The sequence below is a fragment of the Aythya marila genome (genome assembly GCF_965140915.1).
Source record: "Aythya marila genome assembly, chromosome: 5".
Lineage (NCBI taxonomy): Eukaryota > Metazoa > Chordata > Aves > Anseriformes > Anatidae > Aythya > Aythya marila.
This window is the reverse complement of record NC_139046.1, coordinates 23,930,415-23,938,965: the sequence shown is the minus strand read 5'-3', so window position 1 is coordinate 23,938,965 and position 8,551 is coordinate 23,930,415.

Below are 8,551 nucleotides of genomic sequence, written 5' to 3'. Positions count from 1 at the left end.
ATTTTTTTAAAAATACATAAGTTATCTCTTGTTTTAATTAAGACCTCGAAATGCCACTGAGAAATTTTAACCCCAGACTGCCAAATATATATTATATATTTTAAGGAGAAACAGTCAAACATACTTTTGGTTGATTACAAATTATTTGCAGCAATGAGAACAAACAAACCACTCTCAGCTGTAACACAAGCTAAACCACTGTGTTTTGAACACAAACACATATAATCCTCTCACAATTGTTTGCTGTCACAAGAGGTGCCAGAAAGTAGCTGAGAACTGTCTGTATCCAGTCAGCCTGCCCAAAAGCATTGGCCTATACCTTGTGTTTGCTGCCAGCATTGCTTTATCCCAGATAGGTGGCTCTCATGGCTGGAAATAGGATTGCCGTCCTGTTGGAGACTCTATCCCACCCAAGAGCAGCGAGACCAAGTCAGGTTTCCAAAAGATGATTTTTCTTGCCATTGCTTGCTAGGATAAGTGCATGTGACTTCTCCTGACTTCAGGAAAGGGCTTAATGGGGAGAGGTGGGAGTATTCATTGTAAGAAGTCTGGTGATGGAAGGAGAGGGGGGACACGTTTAAACAGCTACCTCCGTAGATCTTCTAATGAAACTGCCTTGTCACGGACAAAACACTTACAAGTAACAATGAAAAGAATAGGTATTGTTTAAAGGTATTATTTAGAAATCATCTAAATTTTTAAAGGTTAATTAGTGTAATTTACTCATCTTAGTTAAGAAAAAGGGTTATGCATGAACAATAAACACAAGAGTTCAATCCATTTTATTTCCACAGTTGATTCATCCACATCTGTTTAGCTTTTTATGACCATCTAATTGATTTGTAGAATTCTGTCCAGTACAGATGGGCTACTGCTCATGACTACTTTTGTACCATTTATATTATTGTTGCTCTGATTTTTATTCAAGGCCAAACAGAGGGGAATATAAGAGTGTGATGTTCACCTAAACATAACAATGACATTAAATTTCTATTTGGCTCTGAGACAAGAATAGACTTGCAGAGACAATCCACTATGAATACAAATAAGTTGTTTATACATAAATATAATAAGAGTTCTTACTTAATTATGACCTATTTTACCAGTTCTACAATATGCTCTGTTATCACTAAGTTTTGTAGCAACAGCCAGGCTAAATCAATTGTCACAAAACACATTTAGCTGAAAACTAGAATTACACCCCTACTAACACTTGTGAGAAAATAAAAGCTCCTTCTCTGTAGCCTGCTCTGTGCCTATGGTAAGGCTGCACTTAAACTTACTGGAATATCTCACACAGCTGTACATGCGTATGCTACATTATTTTATGCACAGTTTATATATTTACGTTTCTGCAAGCAATTGAGACTCTTCCCATTCATTTTGAGCTGTCAAAGCTATCAGAAGCTGCCTAGGTGTTTTCCTCTGTAGAGTCTCTTGTGAAAGAGCAAGTCTTCTACCAACCCTGACCTTCAAAGCTAGCTCTTGCTCTGTTTTGCTTCTGGGAGCCTTCTGGGTGTATGGGGAGCAGTTTGAATAAGTTTTACTAGTTGTCTTTAGACATAATTATTGTTATTAACCACACAGCACAAATAATCCAAATCATTTAAAGAATGAACACAGCATCCTTACTTACCTACCTCTGCACTAGGTGGCTGTACATAACCTATGTTATGTACAGCTAATGTACATAACCTATGTGTACAACAGCTAGAAAGTAAGGTGTATGCAGTGAACTCATTAATGAGAGGCACACTTCCATTTCAGTCATCTTGCAAGTCATGTTTCAGGTGTATGCTTAAATCTGCTCTGCTGAATACCACACAGGGCATTTGTTTTATGATCAGTCACAACAGCCTCCACTAGTCAACTTAAAGAACACTAATGAGTTTTAATGACTAGAGTTTGTGGCCAAGAAGTTTGGTAGTATTAAGCAAGCTCAAATCCTGAGCTACAATCTTTGCACAAAAATGTGAAGAAAATATATGGATTGTTGCCTTCAGGTATGTGTCAATTTTTCAGAATTTGTTGTTGCTAAACCACAGCATCATAAAATGGGGGAGGAAAACAGAAAGACTCCTGTGTTTGGGATAGATTAAAGGCAGCCAGTCCAGATAGCACAGCTAAAGAGATCCTGCTATGTGTAACTCCAGTTACAGGTGCAACAACAAGCCTCATGCTTGCTTGAGTTATCCACTACAGCTGAGGATAGGGCAACCAGAGGAATTCCTCAGTGCAGCAGGAAAGCTTCACTGGCACGTTGCAATCACATGTGACAAAATATTTTTGTGTTGTGGAATCAGAGGTTCTCCTTTAGGGTGGTCACTGTCACAACTATTCATTTTACATGTCCCATACAGCAAAGGAGGAAAAACACTGCAAGACTGGGATGTTCTGGAGCATTTAAAACAACTAGTATGTTAAAAGGTGCTGAGGCTAATTGCTTCTTACTGACAAAGAATAAGTGCTGATCCACCATCCAGCATAGACTGAGGAAGTGCTTCACCTCTGCTTTGGTTTTACAACAATAACATATCAAACAAGTCATCCTGGCCTGCAAATTCTGCTTTAATATAGTACAATAACATTTGCATACATGCACTTGTCTTTTATCTATACCGAAGTGTGCATGGAGTGCCTCTAATGTAATTACAAGGTAAGCAAGCAGCAGAGAATGAGAAAAATACATATAGCAAAAGCAAAAAGCTATTTCAAATGCTATTCGAGACAAGACAGAGTCTAAGAGAAAGTGAAGTTGGTCCAGCTGGTAGAACAGCAGAAGAGAAGACACCTTCAGAGGCAGCACTGAAAAAAGGGAAGAGACTTGTGTGATACATGATGGGCCAGAGGAGAGTGCCAGAGACTGACCTTGCAAGATGCTCGTGACAACAAGTTGTAAACAAAGGAAAAGCAATTTTACAAGAGAGGAAGGAACCCGTTCTGGTTACATGACTCTGACAGCAGCCAGGCTGCTGCTGTTGAAGGTTACACAGGCACCAGGAAATCTTAAGGTTATCAGGTCACTAAATACATAGAGGAGAGCCGCTTCCATGCAGAAGAAAACCAGACTAATAGTCCCTCAGAACATCACAGTGCAAGTGATATTTCTGATGCCAGAGACAGAGAGCCCCAGGGTTCTACATGCAGTGGCCATAGGTCTCAGGAAGAAGCTTTCACTCAGTTAATATCAATATTGATTCCCACAACCAGGGCTCAGGGATCTTGAAGAATTAGCTAAGGAAGGAATCACCTTCACAGTCTAGGTTTTAAGGAGACTATTATGGTCTTTTATGTGACTTTTTTAGTCAATTAGAAAATATTTGTAACATCCTTTCAACTCAATTTATCCATCACACTGCATCTGTTATGCAAGAACTATGAATTTTGCCTGCTTTTCTCCTTCTAGGGGAATAGATTTACTACAAAAAGTGTCAGAAAAACAGCTTTACCATGAACAAGCACCTTACCTTTATGACAAGCAGACCCTACCATCCTTCCACTATCCAGCACTCCTCACCACACCCCCCAGCACATTCCCCACAACTTCAGCTGCTGTGATTTATTTTAAGTCATTCCCATGCTTGACAATTTAGCTGTGCAATCACTGCTACCATTCTCACCTGCTCTTCCTTGTTGAGATTGCCACTCTTGTTCTTCCCTTTTCTGCCATGTTTTTAGTGGTTTTCCCATTGTTCACTGCTTTGATCATGTGAAAAAGCCTGGTAGTTTTGTATAAGGATGACACAGAGGTCTCCATTTTACAGGAAGGAAACTTAGTTTCATGTGTGGTTCTGCAGTCAACCAGAAGTCAGCAAAGACTTGAAATACATGGGAACAAAAACACTTGAAAACAGCGAATTCACTTAAAGGAATACAAACATGTTCTTAGTGGAAAGGATGTTCAAATGGTTAGAGCTCTCTCTTGAGATTTAGCAGAGACTGATCCAGTTCCTGGCACATTAACATTTTACTAATGAAACCGTGTGCAAACCTTCTGATTTTTCTGTGTTTTATCCCTAAGTTCCTTATTGGTAAATGTGGATCATAAAGTCTTTCTGTCTCACAGGGTTGCTGTGATTATACATCAAGATTTGTTCAGGATGTGTTTGGGTTCTTCAGTACTTAAAGTGTTGTTACTACATATTTTATTATCTAGAATAAGCAGACTTTCTAGTAGGATTTAGTTTTAATAATGCTGCAGAGTAAAAATGCTGCATCATGTTTTATTCAGCTGCAAGGTTGTAGGTAAACTGCTCATGTTGCAGCTGAATCCAAACTAACACAGCTTTACAGCTCCTGAAGCCAAAGCCGTTCAGGCAAGAGCTACACTGCAGGTGGTTTGACCACAAAATGTCATCACAAGCTCCTTGAACTGTCAGGACTTTTTTGCCAGCCTCTGCTTTCCCTGCAGGCCCCTGCAACAGGGGAAAGCTATTCCCTGCTCAGCATGAGGTCTTCAGGCAGCTCTGGCCCAGCAGCACTGCCTGCGTGCTGCACTGGCTCCAGGAGGGTCTGAGAGCAGGAACGGCTTCAGACTGGAAGCCCTCCCAAGTGGCATGGCAAAACCTTAGTTCTGGTTTCAACCTTTCTGTGTGTGGTTGTTTGAGAGTTTATAGGTATTTTGTTCACTTTTTATTTTTTTTTTTCAGAAGAATCAGTAAAAATAATTTTTTAAGTCCTCATCCTTTTAGAATGACATCATTTCTGAAAGTATTTCTATAAAGGAAAATTAATTTCTACCCAGCCAGAAACCACTAGTTTTAGTACCATTCCTACATCTTAATACTTAGGTGTCCCAAAGAAAATAAAAAATAAAATAAAATAAAATAAAATAAAATAAAATAAAATAAAATAAAATAAAATATTTAAAAAAAAAACAACACATATATATGTGCTTCTTTTATCTGTTTTTATTTCACTGAAATAATGTTCTCAAATTGAAAGGAATGAAGGGATGCAGAAAATATTGAAAAGTCATGAATCAATTTCAATCAATTTTAATTCCAGTATAAGAGGAAGTAATGCCACTTGTCGAAAACAAAGCAATCGTTTCTGACAGCTAAATTTGCAAGAGACTTATTGCTGTCTGGAGAGAGGTAAAGCTGGATGGCTTCCCTGCTTCTACCTCTGCATTAATTGACTTTCAGTGCTATTTGATTTATTCTAATGAAATTTCTGTGTCCTGTGACTCCTAGTGTTTTTTGTTGTTGTTTGTTTGTTTTTTGTTTTGTTTTGTTTTGTTTTTTGTTTTCCTTTAAATGAGCACTTCCATACAGCTTTTTGTTTGTTTTTTTGTTTGTTTTTGTTTTTCCCAAAGCAACTCTTCTGGCCTGTGCGTAGTTTGTGTTTGAAATAAGTCAAAGTCATCCTATGACATATATTCACCGCTTAGCACCCATCAATCCTTTTAGGTGGTGGTTGCCTAAACAGCAGTAGCACTCGAGACACAAGTATTTAAATTGTTACAAACAGTGATCAAAATACCTTTCTAGTATTGTAAGCAATTATGAACAGAGGTATTTTAAAACTCAAGTACATTAATCTTTATGTATTCTTCAGTATATCTTTTCATAAGACAGTTTGAAGCAAATTATGTTTTCCACCAAAAACTGTATGATGAAAGTAAGAGGTAAACAGTATCTAATTTTAATCTAACCACTAAACAAAGGTCTAATGCCAAAGCCTGACACCACACCAGGATTGTCTACAAACACACACCTCACTCCAGCAGGTATCTGATCCCCATGACTCTCACAGGCACTGGGTGGCATGCACTGCCCAGCATCATGCTGCTACACAGGAGAGTGTTGCAGTTCCTCAACCTACAGCAGAGGAAAGTCTGATATATCAAAAAATTGTACATGTAATATGGAAATTAATTTACAGTAGAGACTCCCATAGAGCTGCCTCAGTAGATTGGCTTGATGGAGCCATAACAACTCTGTCAAGGGTGGCTTGAAGCTCCCCCCTTGAAGCTGCCAGGCATTGCTCAGAGCAGACAATTCCTCAGCAATACTCTGTGCACCAGTAGTAGAGATAGAGGGATGAGATACTGATACGTCCCTCTGTAAGCTGGAAGTCTCTGTACGCACAGCTAGCCAACCTGAAGGGAGCCAGGCAATTCCTTGTTTGCCCAAGTTCAGCGTGGGGAAAAACCCCAAGGTAATGGCAGTGGGAAAGCCTGAAAGTGTTGAATTCAGCTGGAAATGTCGAAACAAAACAACCAAACCCAAACAAACAAACAAACAAAACAAAACAAACAAAAACCCAATCTTATACTTCATTAAAAAATACTTCATTAATAATTGTTATTTAAATTAATTTAAATACTCTGTTTAAAATATACAGCAGCAGATCTGACTCAGTAAATTTAAAGTTTTGAAGATAAATTCAGTTACTGGACTCAAACAGGTAGGTACCGTTTTTAGCTCAGCCTTTTATACAAAATGTGTGGGTTACACATTTCTTCACACATAGGAGGAAAAAAAGCTTGATCTGCCTATGTGCCCACTACTTGTGTGAGTAATTCCTTGCAGTGCAATAAAGGCAGTTGTAAAGGCTCCTTGCATCATTAAAGACTCATAGGACCAGGTTCATCTTTTGTTACACATGTTGAGACTGAGATCACTGTAACAAGGAACTTTTAAAACACCGAGAAACAAGTATTTCATCTTAGATTTCACCCCTGATGTTCATAATTGCTGGTTAACTAATAGTTCCCTCCAAAGAGAGTCCACAATGCAGAAGTATATTTTCAGACATTCAAGAGCCTGTCAACGTGACACCCAGTCTTCCAGGCAAATTCATTAGGCCAGAATTAAATACTTACTTTTGAGGAAAATATAGGAAGAGAAACTTCATCCTTTGTCAACCATACTTTTGTTAACCTAGACTTTGCCAGATTTGCAGCATGTTAAAACTGGTGCTTTCCTCAGCCATTGAGGCACCAAGAATGCATGCTCATTGTTAATAAGTAGTTTCCGCTTGCATGTGACAAAACAGCTAGCTGGCTAGTCAGCTTCAGTCAGTGTCTATTTATGGCAAAATGTCAAAAAAGAATGTCCTGCATTTGTGGCTCAACAATAATGAACATGGCTAAATCTGAAAATTAACAAAGGAAAGTGAACAGCTTTTTAAATTCTGAAGAACATTAGATTCTGGTGTCCTTTTTGTTCCGATTGTTTTGGCTTAACCCTGTGAAAAGACCACCTGTTGGGCTGCCATTTTGGGATTGTATTAAATGCAGTGATTGCATGAAAGACCACTTTCCAAAATAACCTAGTATTATTATTCACTTATTTTATAGTAAATCTGCATTCAAAACCGGCAGGAAAGTATAAGGCTTTTTTTCTAAGTAAAATTTAAAGCTGTAAGTTCTGTATAAATGCACTTTCTGCAGATGCATGATTTTATAGTGACAATCATGATACTTTAAAAGGATCTCAATTAAATCTTTGATGCAGCAATAGGCTTCTGTATAACAGAAAACTAACCTTTTGAAGCAATAAATATAAGAGGAATGAGAGATTAAGTTACACAGGACTGAGGATCTGTGATGATTAAATTAGCAAGGACTACTTGCAAACAACGTAACTAAAATATTTATTTTGCTCCTGGCGTGAACTTGAGATTTTTAGTGATGCCAATTATTTTTAATGTCTATAACAAAGTTCTTGTAATTTGCTTTTGCTCAAAAGATCGCATGAATTGTGCTAAAATCTTAGTGAATTTTGAGAATGTTTACCATAAAACCATTGTAAATGCTTTCTCTAAAAATATGAAAGCTGCATTAATTTTTTAAAGTTTTTGTTTGATTATTAGTTTTTAATGAAAGTTATTATATGCAGTTAAGTGATGATGGTTATTTAAATAATAAAATCAGATGAAATGCTACCCAAATTACAGAAAACAAACAAACAAGGAAACAACAACATAACCTCATTTCTCTTTTAAAAACATCAAATAATCCAACCATTAGATTTTAATTTCAGACATGTGAATCCATTCACACATTTTAATTTCTTTTAATATAATGCTTAAAAATGTCCACCTGATTCTAATAAATATGTCCATTAATGTACAAATATACATTAATGTACAAATGTACATAGCAAGTATTTTCCATGAGTGTTAAAGAACTTTTGTTGCCAAAGATAATAATGCTTGAATTAGAAAGGAACAACTATGGTTTCCAAAATGCGTTTTCTTTTTATGCATTCATGATGAATTGGGAAATTATCTACATAACCTTCACTATTTTACCTTAATTCTTCTTAAATGTAGATGTCTGCATAATCTTGTTGACACATGTATGTTATTTAACAGGACAAGCAATGAGCCTTCTGAGTTCGTCTGTGTATCAAAATACGTACTCTTACCTCCTGGTATGCAATATGCAATTCCAAAAACTTTATATGAATTTTAACTGGGAAAGAACTTCAGGATTGAAACGGAGTTAAATGGTACATTTGAGTGATAATAAAAAGGGAAATCTGCATAAATAATTGGTCATTTCCAGCCCCCTTCACCAGTGTCAGCCACAGAAGTTAAA